The sequence below is a fragment of the Schistocerca americana genome, chromosome X (genome assembly GCF_021461395.2).
Source record: "Schistocerca americana isolate TAMUIC-IGC-003095 chromosome X, iqSchAmer2.1, whole genome shotgun sequence".
Taxonomy (NCBI): Eukaryota; Metazoa; Arthropoda; class Insecta; order Orthoptera; family Acrididae; genus Schistocerca; species Schistocerca americana.
The window spans coordinates 755271958-755299346 of NC_060130.1; positions in this window are offsets into that span (position 1 = coordinate 755271958).

Consider the following 27389-nt stretch of genomic DNA (forward strand, 5'->3'; position numbering starts at 1 on the left):
ATGTGTTTTGTTTAGTATGCATCGCGGTTATATGAAATGCGCAGTGATCCGAGAAGTTAAGAGGCCAAATTTCACAGTCAGTTACATTATGGATAAAACCTATCGTTACATACAGCCTGTCTAGTCTGCTTGCCGAAGTACTGGATACGTACGTGTATCCTCGGGTGTGCGGGCGAAGGTGGCACCAAGCATCTATCATATCTAGCCCGTTAATTAACAGCAACAGCTCCTCACAAAAGTTGAAGTTCGGGATTTGATCTTCTGGACGCAATACGCAGTTAAAATCTCCACCCAAAATTATGTGCAGTCGAGGATCCGTTATTAATGGGACAATTTCGTCCCGGAACAGGTTGCCCCTTGCTCGTTTTCCGCTGGATCCAGAGGGAGCATATATATTAACAAGAAGCAGATCATATATTTGTGCAGTTATGCCTCGTCCAGATTCAAGTATTGCGTTTGCTGTACATGGTATGCCGTGTTTGAACAGTATTCCTGCTCCACATTCATTGCCTATGTTTAAGATCGCCTCATATCCGTACACATCCGTTATTTTGGTCGTAACTACCTCTTGTAACATCGCTATGTCAATGTCGGCGGCATATAAGTAGTCCTTCACAGATTGTAACTTTACGTCCGAAACTATTCTGTTTACATTGAGCGTGGCGATTTTATACGCCTGCGTCATTCGGTAGTCCAACTAAGCGCATTCAGTGTCGTCAGACCATGCTGTCCCCGTATCAGTTCCGCAGCGGTCAACAGTGTCCATTGGTTCTTCAATTGGAGGGGCGAGGTTCATCTGTACGTCCTCATTCGGGTTGGGGATGTCTTGTTTTCCGATGTCTACCGCGCCTTGCTTTCCGCTTCGATCTGTTTTAAGAATTTTTTTGGTACGGGAGAGTTTTTTCTCCAGTTCTTGAATCTCTTCAGGGCTCTGTTTTCGTGTTTGCCGTTTAGGTTTCACCGGCTGCTGTCTGATGTTGTCTTCCTCAGCATTCTTCAAATCTTCTAAGTGGGTGGTGTTTCGAGCTAAATTGTCGACCGTGCTCTTGGTGGATGATGGTGTCAGTAGAGAAATCGGTTCACTATGAGGTTGCTCATTCCGGGATGGTTCTTGCATGTCATTCTCAACAGCGGAGGAATCGGATAATTTGCTGTGGCTCCCAATATCTTTCGGTGGCTGTTGTGTTGAAACCGTTACAGCTGTCACGATTTCCTTAGGTTCGGGTGGTCTAGCTTCTGTTGTGTCAGTGGTGGCAATCTGGGCTTCTTCTCGGGTGGGATGGTTCTCCGAATTCACATCAGGGCTTGGGGTCAAGACTTGGCCGCGGGCAGCCGTAGCGTAAGTCGCTGGCAGCGCGGTCATAGCCGGCGGTCGCGGCGCCTCGCCAGCCGGCAGCTGCGCCACTCGCCGCTGTAAACACTCAGCGCGGACGTGGCCGGGAGAGTTGCACGCCGCGCACGTCCTTGGCTGGCCGTCGTATATAACGATACCTCGGTATCCACAGACGCTGATGTATGACGGTACATGTTTGTGCAAATCGACCTTTAATTGCCTCACTCCGTTGAGAACTTGGAATTTGCGCGCGTTGGACCACCGTTCGGCAACATTGCTGAGAACTTTACCGTACGGCGCTGTCACTGCGTTTATTTGTTCCGCCGGTACTTCAAATGGTAGTTCGAATATCCTGATAGTTCGTATTCCAAACCCTGCATGTGTTACGGTGACTTCGCCTACGTTTCCATCACAATGTTTAAATTTCATACTTCCTCCGCAAGACTCAACTATTTTGTCACATAAGTTAGCATTCCTCAATTTCACAAATACAACGCTGCTCACTATCGAAAGATGCATTCCAATCACATCCTCTGAATCAACTTTCACTTCGTATTCCAATCAATCTTCGATTTCGTGTAGTTTAGGTCGGGCGTAATTACGATCAAACGAGAATTTCAAAGTATCTTGTCATCACGGATTCATATTTCAAATTTCAATATGCGTAGAAGTTCTGCAACGATGCAAGAAGCACTGCGACTTACCACGCCGAAGCACAGCAGACCGCGGCGCACGAAACTCAGCTCACGTCCGCACAGCACGGCTGACGCGGCGAGACTGAGCACTATGGGACTCAACATCTTAGGTCATAAGTCCCCTAGAACTTAGAACTACTTAAACCTAACTAACCGAAGGCCATCACACACACCCATGCCCGAGGCAGGATTCGAACCTGCGACCGTAGCAGTCCCGCGGTTCGGGACTGCAGCGCCAGAACCGCACGGCCACCGCGGCCGGCGAAAGCACTGCGTAAGTATTTTGTGTAAGAGGTATTAAAGTAGTGTTCATGTAGCTGTGGGAATCATTGGTAGAAAACGAGTTTCACTCCAATGGGTACAGTGCTGATAAATATTCAAAATGATTATCAACCTAAGTCTGCGTTCACCCACAAACAGAGGCGTATTAGTAATATTGAAGCAGGACTAGGTATCCTTTTCTTTCTTGAGTGGGCATTGGAAGGCGTTTACACACACGTATACGAGGGTGATCCCAAAGGTAAGGTCTCCTAAGGGACACGCAAGTGCCAAAGCAGGCACAAACGAGAGATCCTTAATTGTAATGGCGAGCAGAAACCACAGTGTTGGCTGCATGGTGGCAAGGTGATAAAGAGCAAGGCTATGAATACGGAGGTCTTAGGTTCGATCCCTCACCAGTCCCACAATTTTTGTGTGCCGTTTTACACATATTTCCCCTGGGGCAGTGTTTGTTGATGTGAAAAATGCCGAGTTGCACTGTGGTCCGAAAGCCACGTAAAACTGTCGGTTCCCCTATTAACTGGCTAGGTAAGTCAACTCAAAGGTCGGATGAAAGCAACAGCATACCACCTCCAACAAGTCCGTGCCTATTAAAGCACTGTGGTGTTCAAATCACTCTTGCGACTGATGACTGCTTTACTTTCTATGGGTTCCAAAACTAATGATCTTCGGGTTATTAACATTTTTGTGTTTTCATGCTTTAGCTTTGATATCAGTAAACGTAAGTAACCGGCCGAGCACTGTCACCGTTCGAGTTGTCAAGGTGGTAGACGACGATGCTGTCGACCCCAGTTACAATTTTGGTCGTGGCTATGTTTCAGTCGAATACCTCTATGGGCCTTTCTGCGTATTTCAAGATATACTTTTATGCACTTGGTACGCTCCCAAGTTGATATCTGATAGAGCTGTATTTAGCAACATGAATCAGATAAGTTTTCCGTGCAATATATCGGACTACACGTCAATGCAGCGAGATTTCGTTTGTGTGTTGCGCATGGTGCAAGAAATATTTGTGTTTTGCTTGCTTCTGTGATAGGTTTCACCCCACTGAATGCGAGCAAGCTCACAAATAGACTGTCAATAACTGGAATTACGCAGTAACACACTTAAAAGTTGTATTTTTGCATTATGTATCCCGATGAAAATAACTGTAAACAGTTTATATGCCTACTTGCTTATTATCGCGCTTCTCGATGCTTTCCTCAAAAAATTAAAATAAAACTAAAAAGAGACAGAGAGACAGAGAGAGAAAACAGAAATGTATTTCAAATATCAGCTCAGTGACGCCATGTTCGTCTCGTGATGTAAAGCAAGGGTAGTTGATAAGTACATCTCGCTGTACTAGCGATATGTATGGCTACAGGGTTCTTTGTTTTCTCTCTGCAAACAACTAGAACAGAATTCAGTAACAAAGTGGTAAGAACACCTACTCAGTGCACCAATTAAACACTCAGCCATTCTTGGTTATTTTGTTAATCGTCTGTAATGCAGTAAACATCCTTGATTATTGATTTGTAGTTACTACCATTGTTGTTGTTATTCGTCACCCCACAACAGCTTTCCTATCACTCATTGCCGCCGATGCACGTAATGAATGGAATGTGGGATGTTTCGTCACGGAGAATATACACATTTATCTCGGCGTCTTGTGTCAGGATAATATGAAAATCTCAATCAGAAAAGACGACAATAACACCCAACTATTTTTGTCCACTTAACACCATGACGACAGACAAATTGGCATCTCACTGTATTTTGATTATAATTCGTTAGCCTTTTTGCGACCTCATTTTCATACCTCGTGGGAGTAGGCATAATATTTTGCTTTTTGAACACCGAACAATAACACACAAAGATAGTAGATGGAAGGATACAAAGAAAAAATCAGACTCATGGGTGTGGATCCAGTTCATAATAAGAAGACTAAATAAGAGGGAAACATTACGAAAGCAATGAATACGCTGGTTAGTATACATTATTTGTATAGATCTGAAGATGAAAAAGCGCAGATCTGCACAGTGCCCGAATCTGCACTTTAGTTTCTGTCTTAATGGGCATAATTTTTAGTTTCTTCTCTTCTGAATTATCAAATGAATTGATTATTACGTGGTACAGAATAATTAGGTAACTGTGTTTCTTACAGCTTCCATTCGCACCAACATTTTTCTACATTCTCGTGCAATTCATGAAATTCTACTTGTATGATCACAATACTGCACATAGATGCAATCGATTTCGAGGTACAAAGTGTTTGTTATCTTACTTTTCGTGACAGGTTGGCAAAGTTGAATTCCAAAGACTTTTTATTGTACTGAAATAATCTTTTGTAACAAAGTAACAAGGTAAGTGTTTTATTCGTATATATTTTGTGGGAAACTGTAATCGTGATGGAAGATTACACACCTGAATGATTGACACAGCTGGTAGGAGAAAACGCTGCATATTAACCAAACCCTGCGCCTCCTTTCCGTATCCTCCTATGACACGAGCACAGGATTCCCCTCCTATAACGCTACCGAGCTGTTCCTAGCATAGCTGAGAATTGGCAACATCGTCACAAACATTTGGCAACACTGTGACAGTGCAATCACTTCCGCGTATGATACTGAACTGACTCGCTAAATTCACTTGATATTCCCTTTCCATTTTAATGACTCGTGGTATATAATCCTCACGTAAACTAAGATACTGAGACAGAAATTTCAATTTTTGGCTAAAGAAATGCTATTCTTCACATGAGTGACAACTCTTAATCTCTTTCACGATGCGTTATGAGGCTGAGCGACCAATACCATGACGAGAGTGGCGTGCTGGCAGCAGTGTGTCCGTAGCCCCGTGGTACCGTCCATGTCTCGTGTTCAAACGGTTAAAAACATCGTCAGTTCTAACTGTGGTAGAGGCAGCGCGTGCGAGCTTTTTTTGTGTATTTTTCATGGAGCAGCGAATTCTGTAACAAAATCAGAAGAAAACCTTTACACATCAAATCCTCTTGGCAGCTCGACTCAGTAAGTTGTGTTAATGGTCGTAGATCTCGGCTTTCTGACTGCCAAGCGCTATACAATACAAGCGTCTCTGAAGAAATTCGAATCGACCGTCAACGATACGAAATTCAATAATGTTCTTCACTTAAGACTCCCATGCCAGGGTCATAAGTATGAAGGAAATAAATTAATTAGCAAATCGCAAGAAAATACTTTCAGCTCAAAGTGCAATGGTGAAAAACTTACAATGCTGCACAACAGGTAACGCCTCTTTCCGCTGCTGACAAGCAAATTTTGGGTTTCTAGGAATGCGTAACTTTATTTATGAATTGCCACATTTGCATACCCATTGAGTATGACACAGCATACCATTTAAACACAGACCCAATCGAAATCTAAGTGAGTAGTATTTTATTGATTCGTGCAGATAGAGGCACGCTTGTGTACAGATACTCAGTTTTGTAAAACAGACTTACTTTCGTCGTAAGGTTATTGTGGGTAGTTTTATTTCATTTCTTACAATACAGTGCACAGTTTTCGTAAGGTTTCTTTTAGTGTTGTTAAAACAATACTAAACATGAGAGAGAAATTAATCATCAACGATATATGCGAATTCTCTGATGTTATCTATAACAGTCTGACAATGCACATGCAGTTTATTGATTACATGCATGTAGAAAACTTGTTCTGAGTTAAAGCTGTCAAACAAGGTTTGAAGAAGAATAAAATACCACTACCAGACGACATCTAACGTAGAAAATGCTTTTCTGACTATTTTGGCACGATGCGCTCTCCCCATACATAATACAAAAGCTTCGAGACGCATCTACTGCCTGGCCGTCTATTATACCTGAAAAGAACAAAATGACGCAGAAGTTAGCCTTTTTTCCACATGCGACTATTTTGGGTTGAGAAGTGAAGAGAATTATGTTCAAAGTTCCATTAAATTGTTAACTTCAGCAGACAGCAGAATTGTGTTAAAAAAATGTAGTAGCGAATGTAATAGAACACGTGACGTTTTATCAACAAAGCGCGACGCTTACCGTTACGCTACTAGGTGTGACGTAGCTACTGTACCTCTGGAAGTCAACAACAGTTCCTCCAGAACTTCGGCATTCCACAGTGCTATGAGATAATGCATATGGCCGGATCTAGACTTCTGAGAGACAGACAGTTACAGCATTTCTTTAGCACTGCACGATGGTTTCAACAAACAGATAGCGCAATAGAGTAGTTCAAATGGAAAGGAACACCTCCTATTTAAATATCTGCATCCTACACTGTTGGCAGTGCTGTGTAGGTGGCAGTTACATGATATTATTTCGGTGATTACAAAATAGAGTCGAATTTATGCACTGGGTAGCCGTGGCAGCTAGTTCATGGCGATTCGTTCAACCATATAAATAAATGTACTGACTTGCTGCAAACCACTACATACCTGTGTGTCAGAATTCTCATCTTGTGTGCCGCAACAGCGTTATGATAGAGAAGTGAGTCATAGAGAAGAGGGTTTGGTAGTCTGTTGGAGTGATGAGAGTTTCATATGATGTTGGTATCGGTTCGATTCCAACTCCTGCCGATGTTTTTTGATGGGGAGAGGCAGATTCCATTCTCTTCTGGCTACGCCAAGTGAAGAAGGTATAATGGCAATGCAGTCTGATAATCACATTAAACATGATAATCCTTCTCTACCAAGTAGACATTAGGTGGAACTACAACAAAGTAAGGAGTGGCGACATGTAGAAACTCTATCACCAGTAACCTTTCTTATACTAGTTATTTATTTCTAGTGACGAAACAAACCCTGTGTATGGTCACAGGGACACTTATTCCGTCTTTTATTTGAGCTTCTATATGTCGATAAAATTGGTTCTGGACTGAGAATGCATCTCAGATCGCCCTTAACGCGGAATTTGATCCCTTCGTGACAATACATCTCGACTACAACTTGTTGTTTGTTCGAAACTGCAGATTCCTCAACATCTCCACATATTGCGCATGAATGGGTTGGAATCCTGTCCCAGCACTAAACTTTTCATTATATATTATCAAGCTCTAGCATGAGAACATCTATCTGCTGGTGGGTAATTATTTTTATTTTTAATGCATTTTCATTCATTGACAACACTAACGATATCTGACGTTTTTGACTCCCAGTGAGACACAGAACTATTTGCGAGATTACTGTAAGTTCAAGGATGTTATTTCGAGCTGCTGGTGGAGAAAAATTCGTTAGCTGTCGTCTCTTTGTGTGTAGTCAACAACGATATGTGTGGGGTTCGATTCTCAGTCAGCACTGAACAATTCGTCATATTATTTGTAGTTCAAACATGCTCATATTTCGCTGCTGGTGTAACAAACCCATACTTGACGTTCCTTTTCTCTAGAATATAACAGCGACACGTGCCGGGTTGGAGTCCTGGGAAGGAAAAATTAATGTTTCGTGTCGTCATTTCATTTAATACTTCTAGCTACTGCCGAGAAAATCCGATATGCCAAAGCTGATTGTGCTTCGATAACAATCCGATTAGGTTCTGGGTTCGAATCCCTGCCCAACACAAAGCTTTACCTTACTGCATTTCAAGTAAGTTACTTGTTGAAGTAGCAATATTTAACATCTCTCGTAGTTCGTTAACAGGGACAATAGATGCTGGGTAGGAATTCGCGACCGTTAAAAATGCCAAGATGAGAAACATAGAAGTAGATATCCTCGGTGTAACAAAACAGCTTAAATCACTTAATAAAGGCAAGGCCTCCGGTCCAGAATCTATACCAGTCAGGTTCCTCTCAGAGTTGCTGATAAAATAGCTCCATATTTAGCAATTATATACAACCACTCGCTCACAGAAAGATCCGTACCTAAAGACTGAAAAATTGCTCAAGTCACACCAGTATCCAAAAAGGGAAGTAGGAGTAATCCACTGAATTACAGGCCTATATCACTAACGTCGATTTGCAGTAGGGTTTTGGAACATATACTGTATTCGAACGTTATGAAGTACCTCGAAGAAAACGATTTATTGACACACAGGCAGCACGGATTCAGAAAACATAGTTCTTCTGAAACACAACTAGCCCTTTATACTCATGAAGAAATAAGTGCTATCGACAGGGGATGTCAAATTTATTTCGTATTTTTAGATTTCCAGAAGGCTTTCGACACCGTTCCTCACAAGCGTCTTCTAACGAAACTGGGTGCCTGCTTACACCGCGCTTGTCTGTCCTGTTCTGGAGTATTGCTGTGCGGTGTGGGATCCGCATCAGGTGGGACTGACGGACAACACCGGAAAAGTTCAAAGAAGAGCAGCTTGTTTTGTATTATCACTAAGTAGGGGAGATAGTATCACAGACATGATACGTGAATTGAAGTGGCAATCATTAAAACAAATGCGTTTTTCGTTGCGACGGGATCTTCTCATGAAATTTCAATCACCAGTTTTCTCCTCCGATTGCGAAAACATTCTGTTGGCACCCACCTACATAGGGAGAAATGATCATCACAATAAAATAAGAGAAATCAGGGCTCGCACAGTAAAATGTAGGTGCTCGCTTTTCCTGCTTGACGTTCTAGAGTGGAGCGGTAGAGAGACAGCTTGAAGGTGCTTCATTGAACCCTCTGCCAGGCACTTTATTGTGAATAGCAGAGTAATCACGTAGATGTAGATGTAGGCGGTGTCTATATTTACAAGAATTTAGTTTCGAGATAATTTATATTAAAGGAAGTCAGAATGTTATTGCCGATGCCTTGTCTAGGTTACCACAAGGTTTAGAGGAATTTAGTGAATAACAGAGCAAGGTGCAGAAATCAAAACGTTATTAATGCAAGGTACAGCACAACAGTCTGATTACCATAAAGTTTGTAAGCAAATGAAAATTATACAACAGGAAGATCGCAGATGGAGTAAAGTCATGCAAAACCTTACGCAAGTTGAAGGTGGATAGGTAAGTAAATTGTATCAGGAGTACAAGGGCGTTTGGTTTCATAGGAAACATGAAAAATCTGATCAGTGGTGTTTGTGTATTCCTGAAGATTATATCGACGAATTTATAAGACACACACATCACGTATGGGGACATTATGGAGTAGGAAAGAGCACTGAAAAAAATTGCAACACTTTGTTAAAAATGGTTCAAATGGCTCTGAGCACTATGGGACTCAACTGCTGAGGTCATTAGTCCCCTAGAACTTAGAACTAGTTAAACCTAACTAACCTAAGGACATCACAAACATCCATGCCCGAGGCAGGATTCGAACCTGCGACCGTAGCGGTCTTGAGGTTCCAGACTGCAGCGCCTTTAACCGCACGGCCACTTCGGCCGGCAACACTTTGTTATTTTTCAAATTTGAGAAGGCGAGTCCTGCAGGTATTAAGAAAGTGTGCAATTTGTCAAAAATAAAAACAGTCCAATGCGTCAAAATATACTGAGCTACACCCAATACTCACAAAAAACCCTCTAGATATAGTATCCCTGGACATAGCTGGTCCATATGCAAGAAGTAAAGGAGGAGTAAAATATGTTGTAGCACTATACGATATTTTCTCGAAACATATCAAAATGTATGCCATTAAAAATGCAATAGCCACAAATATCAGAAAATGAACTGAGGGAGACTATTTGAAAAGAGTAGGTAAACCAAAGGTACTACTAACTGGTAATGCTTCATATTTCGTTGGGCGAAAGTGGAAACAATTTATGAAATTACAGGGCATAAAACATGTATTAGTAAGCTTTTTTCACACAGAAGCAAGCCCAGTAGAATGTGTATTTAAAGAATTTAACCGGTTTATTAGGACATACAGCCCTCACAAACACACAGATGGGTAGAATACGTTACTCCTTTCATGCAAGTTGTCAATAACCTTCCACATTCTTCATCAGGTTTCACACCTAATGAACTGATGTTCCGGACAAAACAAACGAATGAGTGGGAGTCACCCATACCAAAGGTACCCACTACAGAAGTGACACTACAAGACAAAATCAAACAACCCATTGTTACACTAGAAAACAGGGCCGAGTATAGAAAGAAAATTTATAATAAGAAACTGAAACGAGTTACACAATTTTTTGAAGGGCAGTGACTCCTTTTATGGACGCACCCTAAATCGAAAAAAATTGGCAAACTGAATAATAAGTGGCAATTACACTATTCAGGACCATATACAATTTCCAAAATGCCATACCCTGGGACGTATAGATTAGCCTACTAGAAAACAGGGAGAGACAAGGTTCAAATGGTTCAAATGGTTCTAAGCACTATGGGACTTAACAGCTGCGGTCATCAGTCCCCTATAACTTAGAACTACTTAAACCTAACTAACCTAAGGACATCACACACATCCATGCCCGAGGCAGGATTCGAACCTGCGACCGTAGCAGTCGCGCGGTTCCGGACTGCGCGCCTAGAACCGCGAGACCAGAGACAAGGATATAAAAGATATAAAAGCTTTTACAGAATAGTGAATCTAGGTAGCATTTTTTCTTTCTATCACAAGATAATTGTACATAGTGTACATAACTCTAACTGTAATTTTTCTTCTGGAGTGTATTTTAAGATAAAGTAATGTATATAGTCGTAAGTAAGTCTTTCGATTTGTACACGTAAGCATAAAATCATCAGCAATGAGAAGCAATACACCGCTTCATGCGAAACGAAAGTACAGTATAACCTCGTTAGCGCGAACTCGCATAAGACGAACTCGCGGTTAACGCGAAAAAAATGTTGGTCCCACCAGGAATACATTAGTTCTTATGACATGGTTTATCGGTTAACACGAATTTCGGTTAAGGCGAATTACGAACTCTGTTTCAGTTCCTATCGTAATTAAATTTCACTTTAACACAAACTTCCGACCTTAGAGTATTCCAAAGCGTAATTTTTTTACGAAATGAATGTAGCAAATGTAGCTACAAAGCTAATTATACTTATTGTTGACTCGTTTTTAACGTATTGTAGGTCGGTAGCCGCGATTATCACCTCAACAGTCAGCGTATCTGTACATTGTAAGACATTCTATAATGTGTGCAGCAGCATTTAGGAACGTACTCAGTGCCAGATTTGACAGGTTTTCTGTTAGTCGTAGCCGTTTCGAGTTGGAATACTGCATAAAAACTACAGTTACAACCGGTACCGTAGCACGCGAAAATGGCAAAGACGAAACAGACAGCTCTAAACGTACAGTTAAAGCTTAAGATTCTAGATGAAGTGGACCGTGGTACCAAGAAAACAGCTATTGCAGAGCAGTTTGGAATACCTAAATCGACTTTATCTACGATTATTAAGAATCGAGAAAAAATTATTAATGCTGCGGCATCAGGTTCTGGAAACAAATCTAAACGACTTCGTACCACCGCCAAGTATGAAGACATCGAGGCATTACTGCTAGTATGGTTCAATCATATGCGTGCATCTAACATACCTTTAACTGGCCCTGTGATTCAGTCAATAGCACATGATATTGCTAAAGATATGGGCATCGAAGACTGCCGTTGTTCTGCTGGTTCGTTGTATCGGTTCCAAAAGAGACTTTCAATTTCATCTGTACAAATTTGTGGTGAAGCAAATAAAGTTGATAAAGAAAGTGTGAACAGCTGGTTGCATGAATTCAACCGATTCAGGGAAAAGTATGCCTCGTGTGATGTGTTTAACATGGATGAAACTGGATTTTTCTACAATCTTTTTCCAAATCACACCCTGGGGATAAAAGGCGATAAGTGTCACAGTGGAGCACGAAACAAACAACGTGTGACTGTTGTACTGTGCTGTAATGCTGACGGCAGTAAGAAGTTTCGTCCCTGGGTCATCGGCAAATCCGAGAAACCACGTTGTTTTAAAAACGTAAATATGGATACTACACCTTGCATCTACTCTCACCACAAGGAAGCTTGGATCGATGGCACATCATTTCGCAAGTGGCTTCTTCGTTTCAACAGTCGAATGGTTGCTCAAAACAGACATGTTCTTCTTACATTGGACAGATGTACTGCCCATAACGTTCATGATCTGAACCTATCCAACATAAAGGTTCAGTTTGTTCCACCCAACGCCATAAGCCACCTTCAGCCTTTGGATCAAGGCATAATCTCTCTCATAATGAGAGCTTATCCTAAGCGACTTGTAAGAGCTGCAATTCGTGCTGCTGAAAACAATAGTGCAACCCCAAATTGGAATCTGCTTGACGCAACAAAAGCCATCGCAGCAGCCTGGAACTCAGTATCGCCACATCATATAGGGAAGTGCTTTAACAGAGCTTGGAGACATAGCAACACTGAAGATGTCCACGAGTTAGAATATGACGCTTCACCTGATGAATGGACAGGTCTGCATGACGTTGCGAACCCTGGGATTAGTTTCGGAGAATTCGTTAGTGTAGACGACGATGTTACCGTTATGTGCTTCTGTGGAATCGGATGTGCCCAAAGCTGTGAACAAGGTGCAAGAAGGGCCATCAGAAGAAAGTGAAGAGGAAGAGAATACAGATACCATTCCACCTACCCGTCAGGAGAAGTTTACAGCCTTGGACTGTTTAGAACGGTTCGATTCAACATTCAACGTCACTGCTGGGTTTACTGACGCTATCATTACAATTGGTTGTGAAATTACAAAATATTATCGTTCTCATGAACGTCAGCGGACCATGACCGAATTTTTTCCAAAAAAGTTCAAATGGTTCAAATGGCTCTGAGCATTATGGGACTTAACATCTGAGGTCATCAGTCCCCTAGAACTTAGAACTACTTAAACCTAACTAACCTAAGGACATCACACACATCCATGCCCGAGGCAGGATTCGAACCTGCGACCGTAGTGGTCGCGCGGTTCCCGACTGAAGCGCCTAGAACTGCTCGGCCACAGCGGCCGGCTCCAAAAAAGTAACGTGCATAATTTGCGAGTACTTGTAATTTTGCAATAACTTTATAGTGTTATAAGTCCACAATAACGTGATTGATAGTGTAGTGTATTACACATTAGTGTACTACAGTACATGTTATCTTATTAAAATCTGTGTTTTTCACTTAAGGCGAATTTTTTTAACACGAACTCCTGATTTTTCGGTCCCTTCGGATTCGTGTTAACGAAGTTTTACTTATAAACAAAATTAGCTTACTGCTCAGCAGTTCGCGCTTAACAATATACGCTGACGTCAGTGGTAGAAGATGGGGCACTGTCCTGTGCGTATGCGCGACAGACTGGCAGAAGGCGCAACCAAATAGGAATACGATATGTATGTGTACCTAGTTAAACACAGAGTAAACGGGAATACCAAGCAACTGCATCTACTGTCTAAGAACTAAGGAAACTATTGATATATGTATACAGAGATTTAATTAAATACTAAGCTATATACAACATATTTACAAGCAAAAGGAAGCATTATTAAAAAAGAGACGAGACGTGTGAGCTAAGGAGAAATGACAAAATACCATTAGATATGACAATTAATTTTCTTTGCAGGGAAAATGATGATAATAGGTAACAGAATACAGGAATGTCTATGAATTTAAACAAAGTATGGAAATATCTGCGGACGGATGTAATGACCAAATGTATGGAAATATCTGCTGACGGATGTAATGACCAAATGTATCAGTGCCCACCAAGGCACGTAATGCAATTAGTTTTAAGTTATTTATTTCAGCGATCGGTGCATCGTCACGGCACAGAAGAAGAGAATTACGTCGAGAGTAGCAGGTACCAAATAAAGAAACGGGCCGCACCTCGAATTATAAGGGTATTTAGTTATAAGGATATTTATACAAATGTCATAAGACAAATGAAAAATGAAAATATGCATCGACGCAGTACATCTCCGTGACATTTGCCAGTACCTATTCGCTGCAGGGTACACATAAACATTTAAGCATGTGATTTTACAAAAACCAATTAATTTTTTTCGTGTCACAGAAAAACTTAAATAATGACTTTTTCAGGTATTCGAGAAAGATACGTCTACAATGGTTGAAACTTCTTCATATTTCACACTAAGCTACACGTGAATTGAAGTAAACAGCTCTAGTACATGAAGAAACAACATGATACTATGTGAATGATTGGTTAGTACACATTATTTCCATGAAATATAAGTTCCTTGGCAAATAATCCATCATTTTACGAGTAAAATTTCCTCATAAATCCTTGAACCAGTCCATGAGTATTTCCTTTCTTCCCTCCCAAACATAGGAGGCGGCGCCAAGCGTAGTTAGGCCAGCAATGCGTAACGTTTTAGTCCTATTTCGAATGCTTTTCTCCCTCCTCTACCTAAGTAAGAAATTTATGTTAGTAATATAAGCAATGGATGGAATGTCAGCCATAGGTATAAGCGAACATGTTATGTACACTCGACAGCAAAAAAAGTGGGTCACCCGAATTCCAACGTGTAGGCTGCATCTGAATGTATGCAACCAACATAGCATATCTGTGTTGCACATAGTCGCAACCCTCCACAGTACAGTCGTTGTAAGATACACAATGGGTATGCTAGAGACTACTAGAGAAGACCAGTCTTTATGACAGTCTGTCCAGATGTAAAGTAACACCACGATAGTACAGAAGAGATCAGACAGTCCTTAACGTTTGTAAACTAAACTTAATTACAATAAGTGACATTTCAAATGTTATAGGACAACTAGTTTTGTCACATAAATCGTTCAGTAATCCTTAGAACAATTAAATATTTGAGACAGTATATGGATTTATAAAATTGTGTGGCAATTGGAAACAAGTTCTTTGCTGTCTAAAAGGTTTACACAACACATGCTGAACGTCGTTCAACATTCAACAGAGAGTGGTTTCGCATCAACTTTATGTAATACTAAGCAGTTAAAAGAAAACGTGATTAACGGCGGCAACCACTCTATGGAAATCCCAACATTAACAGCGAATCACAAGTAATATCATTGTTCACATTACTCATCAACAGTTACTTGTACTTGTACTTTAAATGACATGACCAACATCTTCGTTCTGGATCTGGATGCAAACCCAGAACATAAAGCCATTGTTAACCAAGCAAAGCTTTGTGCCTTATCGAGACTCGATCACTAGGCAGAAAGAGACGTCAAATATTGACGTTTCCATCAGTATCAATTATCAATTCTCAACTTGGACATAAATGACGATAACGTTTGCACGAAAGCAGGAACCCTAACAAGACAATTACCTTCTTGGTAATTAAACTCGAAAGACGTTGTATAGTGTTGCATTGTCAAGGAATAAAGGATGCACATGTTCAAAATTGATATGCCATCATGTAATGCTGGGGACAAGGATGCGAACCCAGCACCTAATCGGATTGTTGAATAAGTACGTAAAATCAGAATGTAGATATCACAGTTTGTCACCAGTAGTGGGGTTGGAACCTTAAATGACGACTGAAGTTGTATTGCCTGACCGGGATTCGAACACGGCGCCTACCGCCGTCGTTGTCTAACCAGGAACAGACGAGAAATGTCCAATGTTGGTCCACCATCAGCGAGATGTGCACACGTTTAACTAGAAATAAGGTGACGAAAACGTCTGTGCTGACTGAGAGTCGAACGCCGCACACATGGTTATGAAGACTCGTCAATAATCAACTTCATATTCAGTAGTAGCTAGGAGTAGCATGTTTAGTTGCAAACCTTAAGGCCTTACTCATTCCTAGTAACGTGTTGCCTAATATCTGCGATATCATGATGTTAATTTACAAGTGGATTGACTGCCATAAAGAGCAATGTTCTCTAGTAGTCGTGTATCATTGAGATGTAAATGAAGTGCCTCAGCAGAAAGTAATTTCCGTCGTGCAGCACGTATTGTTTCAGAGACACTGAGTACATGTTATAAGTGCACAAAACGTGTATTATATACTAAGTATATGCAATTATTTGGAGAAGCTGGCGCCAGACCTGTTTACTTTTACATTCCGCTTAGTTGTCGTGGTTGAATACAGGTTTTCTTAAGGCTGCATCTAATGCACAGCGCTTACAAGAAAGAATAGTTTCCTGCGTCATGCTATGCTAGCTAGGTGAAATATTTTGTGGTAGCTATGTTTAAAATGAATGTATTTTTGAAAGTATTGTTCGTCAAATATTTGAATAAATCGTCAACTGTAGGTGTGCCTGCACATGTTATAGCATAATAGCTGTTGCTGCGTTAGTTTGTACTACAGACTTGGGTAGGTTAGGTGTAACTTTTGATCCTTCAAGGGGTGATCGTGACCATGCTGCCCGGGTCTGTACTAGCCGCGACTCGTGAGCTACGGGCCAGCCAGGCTGGCCGAGGCGAGACACAAGTGAGAGAGCTGGCGATGGTGTTGGTGGGCCAACAGCCCGGGACAAGCCAGCACGGCTGCGCCGCATGCCTCTGCCTCTGCCGCTCCGTTTGACGTAAATACACTCCTGGAAATGGAAAAAAGAACACATTGACACCGGTGTGTCAGACCCACCATACTTGCTCCGGACACTGCGAGAGGGCTGTACAAGCAGTGATCACACGCACGGCACAGCGGACACACCAGGAACCGCGGTGTTGGCCGTCGAATGGCGCTAGCTGCGCAGCATTTGTGCACCGCCGCCGTCAGTGTCAGCCAGTTTGCCGTGGCATACGGAGCTCCATCGCAGTCTTTAACACTGGTAGCATGCCGCGACAGCGTGGACGTGAACCGTATGTGCAGCTGACGGACTTTGAGCGAGGGCGTAGAGTGGGCATGCGGGAGGCCGGGTGGACGTACCGCCGAATTGCTCAACACGTGGGGCGTGAGGTCTCCACAGTACATCGATGTTGTCGCCAGTGGTCGGCGGAAGGTGCACGTGCCCGTCGACCAGGGACCGGACCGCAGCGACGCACGGATGCACGCCAAGACCGTAGGATCCTACGCAGTGCCGTAGGGGACCGCACCGCCACTTCCCAGCAAATTAGGGACACTGTTGCTCCTGGGGTATCGGCGAGGACCATTCGCAACCGTCTCCATGAAGCTGGGCTACGGTCCCGCACACCGTTAGGCCGTCTTCCGCTCACGCCCCAACATCGTGCAGCCCGCCTCCAGTGGTGTCGCGACAGGCGTGAATGGAGGGACGAATGGAGACGTGTCGTCTTCAGCGATGAGAGTCGCTTCTGCCTTGGTGCCAATGATGGTCGTATGTGTGTTTGGCGCCGTGCAGGTGAGCGCCACAATCAGGACTGCATACGACCGAGGCACGCAGGGCCAACACCCGGCATCATGGTGTGGGGAGCGATCTCCTACACTGGCCATACACCACTGGTGATCGTCGAGGGGACACTGAATAGTGCACGGTACATCCAAACCGTCATCGAACCCATCGTTCTACCATTCCTAGACCGGCAAGGGAACTTGCTGTTCCAACAGGACAATGCACGTCCACATGTATCCCGTGCCACCCAACGTGCTCTAGAAGGTGTAAGTCAACTACCCTGGCCAGCAAGATCTCCGGATCTGTCCCCCATTGAGCATGTTTGGGACTGGATGAAGCGTCGTCTCACGCGGTCTGCACGTCCACCACGAACGCTGGTCCAACTGAGGCGCCAGGTGGAAATGGCATGGCAAGCCGTTCCACAGGACTACATCCAGCATCTCTACGATCGCCTCCATGGGAGAATAGCAGCCTGCATTGCTGCGAAGGTGGATATACACTGTACTAGTGCCGACATTGTGCATGCTCTGTTGCCTGTGTCTATGTGCCTGTGGTTCTGTCAGTGTGATCATGTGATGTATCTGACCCCAGGAATGTGTCAATAAAGTTTCCCCTTCCTGGGACAATGAATTCACGGTGTTCTTATTTCAATTTCCAGGAGTGTATGTTTACTCCCTCTCCTGGAATCAGTATAAGACCGGCAAGCAGAAATACACATCAGGCTGTCTGCCGTAATGGCTCACTGGGAGAGGTCTATTCGAGGTAGAGTCAAAAAATGGTTCAAATGGCTCTGAGCACTATGGGACATAACATCTGAGGTCATCAGTCCCCTAGAACTTAGAACTACTTAAACCTAACTAACCTAAGGACATCACACACATCCATGCCCGAGGTAGGATTCGAACCTGCGACCGTAGCGGTCGCGCGGTTCCAAACTGAAGCGCCTAGAACCGCTCAGCCACTCCGGCCGGCCGAGGTAGATTCGTCGCTCTCATTGAGGAAGGAGGATGTTCCATCAGAGAAGCTGGCACGGTATGGCGTACCGCATACCACTGCAACGAGATGGTGGAGGATCTGCCTTGAAAGAGGCACCACCAGCAGGGCTCCTGGCTCAGGCAGGAAGAGAGTGATTTCACAGCAGGAAGACAGGGACCTAGTGTCTAGGAGCAGAGAAAATCCCTTTCTGAACGCGAAGCAGTTGCGGCGGGAGACCAACTTCCCCGGCTCCAGTGACACGATTCGCCGAAGACTGAGGGACGCTGGACTGCATGCACGACGATCCGCCGTGAAACAAGAGCTCAGCGAAGACAACGTCTTATACCGGCTAGCATTTACGGAGCTCCATCTGAGGGCGTCGTGGGACAACGCCATTTTCACTGATGAGAAGGTGTTTTCCACTAATAATGACGGTCCACGAATCGTTTACAAGCCGCACGGGACTCGCCATCGACGTCAATATGTAAGCACGACGAGAAGAAGTGGCCGGCTATCTGTTACCTGCTGGGGTTGGAATTCTGCGAGAGGGGCGGGAATTCTTCACAGGACAGAAGGAACTCTGGACAGCGCGCAGTATGCCCACATATTGGAAAATGTGATGCTTCCGTCAGTGCGAATGCTGTACGCAGAAGGGGACGTCACATTGGAAGATGACCATTCTCCCATTCACAAGTCCGCATTTGTTCAGCAGCGGCTCTCCACGATTGGCGTCAACGTCATGGACTGGCCGCCACGGGCGGCTGATATGAACTCCATGGAAAACATGTGGGCTGAGGTCGCCAGAACATTAACAGAGAACTGGCCACGAAATCAACCAACTACTGCGGACGCTCTTTGGGACTGCGTCCTGGAAGCCTGGGAGGAAGTTGCTTCTTCACGCTGTTACTTCCGACGGCTTATACATTCTATGCCAAGACGCGTGATAGAAGTAAAAAATAATGAAGGATTCTGGATAAAATGTTAGAGTTCTTAAAATGTTTTGTTATGTCTTCTTTTTAGTCATTTTTCCTCATTGGGAGCTAGTGGAAGATCGCGTGGCAACAGAAAAGATACAATAAGGGTTAGCTTTTCTTTGAGTTGCCCTTTTAATTCAAGTGGGTTTCTTTTGAATATACAGTTTGTTGAGTATTCTACACTCCTGGAAATGGAAAAAAGAACACATTGACACCGGTGTGTCAGACCCACCATACTTGCTCCGGACACTGCGAGAGGGCTGTACAAGCAATGATCACACGCACGGCACAGCGGACACACCAGGAACCGCGGTGTTGGCCGTCGAATGGCGCTAGCTGCGCAGCATTTGTGCACCGCCGCCGCCAGTGTCAGCCAGTTTGCCGTGGCATACGGAGCTCCATCGCAGTCTTTAACACTGGTAGCATGCCGCGACAGCGTGGACGTGAACCGTATGTGCAGTTGACGGACTTTGAGCGAGGGCGTATAGTGGGCATGCGGTAGGCCGGGTGGACGTACCGCCGAATTGCTCAACACGTGGGGCGTGAGGTCTCCACAGTACATGGATGTTGTCGCCAGTGGTCGGCGGAAGGTGCACGTGCCCGTCGACCTGGGACCGGACCGCAGCGACGCACGGATGCACGCCAAGACCGTAGGATCCTACGCAGTGCCGTAGGGAACCGCACCGCCACTTCCCAGCAAATTAGGGACACTGTTGCTCCTGGGGTATCGGCGAGGACCATTCGCAACCGTCTCCATGAAGCTGGGCTACGGTCCCGCACACCGTTAGGCCGTCTTCCGCTCACGCCCCAACATCGTGCAGCCCGCCTCCAGTGGTGACGCGACAGGCGTGAATGGAGGGACGAATGGAGACGTGTCGTCTTCAGCGATGAGAGTCGCTTCTGCCTTGGTGCCAATGATGGTCGTATGCGTGTTTGGCGCCGAGCAGGTGAGCGCCACAATCAGGACTGCATACGACCGAGGCACACAGGGCCAACACCCGGCATCATGGTGTGGGGAGCGATCACCTACACTGGCCGTACACCACTGGTGATCGTCGAGGGGACACTGAATAGTGCACGGTACATCCAAACCGTCATCGAACTCATCGTTCTACCATTCCTAGACCGGCAAGGGAACTTGCTGTTCCAACAGGACAATGCACGTCCGCATGTATCCCGTGCCACCCAACGTGCTCTAGAAGGTGTAAGTCAACTACCCTGGCCAGCAAGATCTCCGGATCTGTCCCCCATTGAGCATGTTTGGGACTGGATGAAGCGTCGTCTCACGCGGTTTGCACGTCCACCACGAACGCTGATCCAACTGAGGCGCCAGGTGGAAATGGCATGGCAAGCCGTTCCACAGGACTACATCCAGCATCTCTACGATCGTCTCCATGGGAGAATAGCAGCCTGCATTGCTGCGAAAGGTGGATATACACTGTACTAGTGCCGACATTGTGCATGCTCTGTTGCCTGTGTCTATGTGCCTGTGGTTCTGTCAGTGTGATCATGTGATGTATCTGACCCCAGGAATGTGTCAATAAAGTTTCCCCTTCCTGGGACAATGAATTCACGGTGTTCTTATTTCAATTTCCAGGAGTGTATTTTGATTTCATTTATACCCTGTCTACATACTTACAAACTAATCAGCGTAGATGGATTCTGTCACAGTAGTTTTTGTTATTTCAAATACGTCTCTCTCTTCTCCTCCATCCATGAATACACCCTCCGTCCTCCACACAATACGCCAACGATTTCATATTATGTTTACTCGCCGCGCGGGATTAGCCGAGCGGCCTGGGGCGCTGCAGTAAGGGACTGTGAGGCTGCTCCTGGCGGAGGTTCGAGACCTCCCTCGAGCATGGGTGTGTATGTTTGTCCTTAGGATAATTTAGGTTAAGTAGTGTGTAAGTTAAGTCCCATAAGATTTCACACACATTTGAACATTTATGTTTACTCGTTGTTAATATCTCTTCTATTCTCTCTCACACTCTCTCTCTCTGACACTATCGCCGCAACTGCCCTTCTATTACACTCCCCCAAAACTTTGTAAACAAATCTAGCGGTTTCCAATGACGCTACATTTTCTCCTTTAATTGCTGCTGTCTTTACTCTCTATCATTCCTCTCACCACCTATGAAAAAGTATTCTTTGATCTCCCCTTCCCTATAACCCATTCTTCGTTCTGAGAACAGTCTACATCTACATCTACATTTATACTCCGCAAGCCACCCAAAGGTGTGTGGCGGAGGGCATTTTACGTGCCACTGTCATTACCTCCCTTTCCTGTTCCAGTCGCGTATGGTTCGCGGGAAGAACGACTGTCTGAAAGCCTCCGTGCGCGCTCTAATCTCTCTAATTTTACATTCGTGATCTCCTCGGGAGGTATAAGTAGGGGGAAGCAATATATTCGATACCTCATCCAGAAACGCACCCTCCTGAAACCTGGCGAGCAATCTACACCGCGATGCAGAGCGCCTCTCTTGCAGAGTCTGCCACTTGAGTTTATTAAACATCTCCGTAACGCTATCACGGTTACCAAATAACCCTGTGACGAAACGCGCCGCTCTTCTTTGGATCTTCTCTATCTCCTCCGTCAAACCGATCTGGTACGGATCCCACACTGATGAGCAATACTCAAGTATAGGTCGAACGAGAGTTTTGTAAGCCACCTCCTTTGTTGATGGACTACATTTTCTAAGTACTCTCCCAATGAATCTCAACCTGGTACCCGCCTTACCAACAATTAATTTTATATGATCATTCACTTCAAATCGTTCCGCACGCATACTCCCAGATATTTTACAGAAGTAACTGCTACCAGTGTTTGTTCCGCTATCATATAATCATCCAATAAAGGATCCTTCTTTCTATGTATTCGCAATACATTACATTTGTCTATGTTAAGGGACAGTTGCCACTCCCTGCACCAATTGCCTATCCGCTGCAGATCTTCCTGCATTTCGCTACAATTTTCTAATGCTGCAACTTCTCTGTATACTACAGCATCATCCGCGAAAAGCCGCATGGAACTTCCGACACTATCTACTAGGTCATTTATATATATTCTGAAAGCAATGGTCCCATAACACTCCCCTGTGGCACGCCAGAGGTTACTTTAACATCTGTAGACGTCTCTCCATTGATAACAACATGCTGTGTTCTGTTTGCTATAAACTCTTCAATCCAGCCACACAGCTGGTCTGATATTCCGTAGGCTCTTACTTTGTTTATCAGGCGACAGCGCGGAACTGTATCGAACGCCTTCCGGAAGTCAAGAAAAATAGCATCTACCTGGGAGCCTGTATCTACTATTTTCTGGGTCTCATGAACAAATAAAGCGAGTTGGGTCTCACACGATCGCTGTTTCCGGAATCCATGTTGATTCCTACATAGTAGATTCTGGGTTTCCAAAAACGACATGATACTCGAGCAAAAAACATGTTCTAAAATTCTACAACAGATCGACGTCAGAGATATAGGTCTATAGTTTTGCGCAACTGCTCGACGACCCTTCTTGAAGACTGGGACTACCTGTGCTCTTTTCCAATCATTTGGAACCCTCCGTTCCTCTAGAGACTTGCGGTACACGGCTGTTAGAAGGGGGGCAAGTTCTTTCGCGTACTCTGTGTAGAATCGAATTGGTATCCCGTCAGGTCCAGTGGACTTTCCTCTATTGAGTGATTCCAGTTGCTTTTCTATTCCTTGGACACTTATTTCGATGTCAGCCATTTTTTCGTTTGTGCGAGGATTTAGAGAAGGAATTGCAGTGCGGTCTTCCTCTGTGAAACAGCTTTGGAAAAAGGTGTTTAGTATTTCAGCTTTACGCGTGTCATCCTCTGTTTCAATGCCATCATCATCCCGGAGTGTCTGGATATGCTGTTTCGAGCCACTTACTGATTTAACGTAAGACCAGAACTTCCTAGGATTTTTTGTCAAGTCGGTACATAGGATTTTACTTTCGAATTCACTGAACGCTTCACGCATAGCCCTCCTTACGCTAACTTTGACATCGTTTAGCTTCTGTTGTCTGAGAGGTTTTGGCTGCGTTTAAACTTGGAGTGAAGCTCTCTTTGCTTTCGCAGTAGTTTCCTAACTTTGTTGCTGTACCACGGTGGGTTTTTCCCGTCCCTCACAGTTTTACTCGGCACGTACCTGTCTAAAAATGATTTTACGATTGCCTTGAACTTTTTCCATAAACACTCAACATTGTCAGTGTCGGAACAGAAATTTTCGTTTTGATCTGTTAGGTAGTCTGAAATCTGCCTTCTATTACTCTTGCTAAACAGATAAACCTTCCTCCCTTTTTTTATATTCCTATTTACTTCCATATTCAGGGATGCTGCAACGGCCTTATGATCACTGATTCCCTGTTCTGCACATACAGTGTCGAAAAGTTCGGGTCTGTTTGTTATCAGTAGGTCCAAGATGTTATCTCCACGAGTCGGTTCTCTGTTTAATTGCTCGAGGTAATTTTCGGATAGTGCACTCAGTATAATGTCACTCGATGCTCTGTCCCTAGCACCCGTCCTAAACATCTGAGTGTCCCAGTCTATATCTGGGAAATTGAAATCTCCACCTAAGACTATAACATGCTGAGACAATTTATGTGAAATGTATTCCAAATTTTCTCTCAGTTGTTCTGCCACTAATGCTGCTGAGTCGGGAGGTCGGTAAAAGGAGCCAATTATTAACCTAGCTCGGTTGTTGAGTGTAGCCTCCACCCACAATAATTCACAGGAACTATCCACTTCTACTTCACTGCAGGATAATCTACTACTAACAGCGACGAACACTCCACCACCGGTTGCATGCAATCTATCCTTTCTAAACACCGTCTGTACCTTTGTAAAAATTTCGGCAGAATTTATCTCTGGCTTAAGCCAGCTTTCTGTACCTATAACGATTTCAGCTTCGGTGCTTTCTACCAGCGCTTGAAGGTCTGGTACTTTACCAACGCAGCTTCGACAGTTTACAATTACAATTCCGATTGCTGCTTGGTCCCCGCATGTCCTGATTTTGCCCCGCACCCGTTGAGGCTGTTGCCCTTTCTGTACTTGCCCAAGGCCATCTAACCTAAAAAACCGCCCAGCCCACGCCACACAACCCCTGCTACACGTGTAGCCGCTTGTTGCCTGTAGTGGACTCCTGACCTATCCAGCGGAACCCGAAACCCCACCACCCTATGGCGCAAGTCGAGGAATCTGCAGCCCACACGGTCGCAGAACCGTCTCAGCCTCTGATTCAGACCCTCCACTCGGCTCTGTACCAAAGGTCCGCAGTCAGTCCTGTCGACGATGCTGCAGATGGTGAGCTCTGCTTTCATCCCGCTAGCGAGACTGGCAGTCTTCACCAAATCAGATAGCCGCCGGAAGCCAGAGAGGATTTCCTCCGATCCATAGCGACACACATCATTGGTGCCGACATGAGCGACCACCTGCAGATGGGTGCACCCTGTACCCTTCGTGGCATCCGGAAGGACCCTTTCCACATCTGGAATGACTCCCCCCAGTATGCACACGGAGTGCACATTGGTTTTCTTCCCCTCTCTTGCTGCCATTTCCCTAAGGGGCCCCATTACGCACCTGACGTTAGAGCTCCCAACTACCAGTAAGCCCACCCTCTGTGACCGCCCGGATCTTGCAGACTGAGTGGCAACCTCTGGAACAGGACAAGCAGCCATGTCAGGCCGAAGATCAGTATCAGCCTGAGACAGAGCCTGAAACCGGTTCGTCAGACAAACTGGAGAGGCCTTCCGTTCAGCCCTCCGGAATGTCTTTCACCCCCTGCCACACCTTGAGACGACCTCCCACTCTACCACAGGTGAGGGATCAGCCTCAATGCGGGCAGTATCCCGGGCAACCACAGTCGTAGTCCGATCGGGGGATGCGTGGGACGAGGTGGCCGTCCCCGACAAACCCCCATCCGGACCCCCACAGTGATGCCCATTGGAAACAGCCTCAAGCTGTGTGACCGAAGCCAACACTGCCTGAAGCTGGGAGCGAAGGGATGCCAACTCAGCCTGCATCCGAACACAGCAGTTGCAGTCCCTATTCATGCTAAAAACTGTTTTGCAAAGAACGTCTGAACTAATCTACAGAGAGCGCAAACAAATCGACAAAATTTAAACGGTTATTAAAATACAAGATTGCCTAGTAAATGCAGTAATCCTGCTACTTGCGCACTGCTGACACTGCTCGGCGGCGGAAGGAGACTACGCGAATTTACACTATTCAGGTACTAAAACGCGATGCTACAACTCTCAAATACAATAATACGCCAGAAATTTACGAATTAAACAATGCAAGTACCAAAAACACGCAAAGAAATTAAGAATTAAACTATGTAACAAATGAGTGAGCTAGGAGTATACGACTTGCTGCTGCAGCTGCTTATCCAACGGCGGCAGGGAGCACACTAACTGTGACCAACCGACACTGACCGTTCAAAACAAAAACAGAAGACAAACGACTACGCGAATTTACACTATTCAGGTACTAAAACGCGATGCTACAACTCTCAAATACTATAATACGCCAGAAATTTACGAATTAAACAATGCAAGTACCAAAAACACGCAAAGAAATTAAGAATTAAACTATGTAACAAATGAGTGAGCTAGGAGTATACGAGTTGCTGCTGCAGCTGCTTATCCAACGGCGGCAGGGAGCACACTGACTGTGACCAGCCGACACTGACCGTTCAAAACAAAAACAGAAGACGAACGACTACGCGAATTTACACTATTCAGGTACTAAAACGCGATGCTACAACTCTCAAATACTATAATACGCCCGAAATTTATGAATTAAACAATGCAAGTACCAAAAACACGTAAAGAAGTTAAGAATTAAACTATGTAACAAATGAGTGAGCTAGGAGTATACGACTTGCTGCTGCAGCTGCTTATCCAACGGCGGCATGGAGCACAGTCCCTCCTTATCTCTCGGTCCTAAGATAAAACGAACTGTGGCACACATCAAAGTAAGCAATACTTTGCAAGCATTTCACGCTTATATTTTGCACTTCTGCACTTCTATCCATTCGCAGATCCCGCCCTCCTTCCTGTTACACGTCCCTTGACATATGCATCTACATCTAAATGAATACTCTGCAATTCATAATTATGTGCTTGGCAGGGGGTTTTGTGGTCTGGTAGATTAATCTTGTATTGATGTGTAAAGCGTGTAGGTTCACATCTCACGTCAGGCGTAGATTTTTAACACACACAAGTAGCTCTCCTTCACCCCTAGTAACGCCAAGTGCAGAACGCCAGTAAGCTCCGTAGTTCAATATCCGCAGTAAAGATAACATCCCATCGCTGCCGACTGGGCATTCGTTTGAGCTGTGACAGATGGAGAAACCCCGTAAGGCAGAGACTCTGTCACCAGCAAGCAGTCGTAAACCAGAAAACGTATTTCATTTAATGAACCAATGGCCATGTATGTTCACAAGGCTCTTACTTTATTTGAAACTGAGACGTTGAAAATTGTGGTACTGGACTGGGATTAGAATTCGATTTCACTGTGTTCCCGAAGATTGCAAACTCTTCTAGGCGTCCTCGAAAGGCACCTATCTGGTTTCGAATTCTGATCAGCACAAAATATTCATTATTTGATTTCAAGCCCTAGCATGTGCACTCCGAACTACTGGTGAAAAATAGTTGCATTTTCAACGTCTCTTCGTGCGTTGTCAGCTGTAACGTGTTCGTTTCAACTCACAGCCACATGATGAGCTTTTTATCACAACATTACAAAATCAAACGTTTCCTTACATCTTTTCAAGTTCAAACATTCCTCTCCATCCTACTGGTGAAAACGGATTTGAGTTGACGTTGGGTTCGTTGTGATCACCAACGACGACGTGTTGTGGTTCAAATGGTTCAAATGGCTCTGAGCACTATGGGACTTAACATCTGACGTCATCAGTCCCCTAGAACTTAGAAATACTTAAACTTAACTAACCTAAGGGCATCACACACATCCATGCTCGAGGCAGGATTCGAATCTGCGACCGTAGC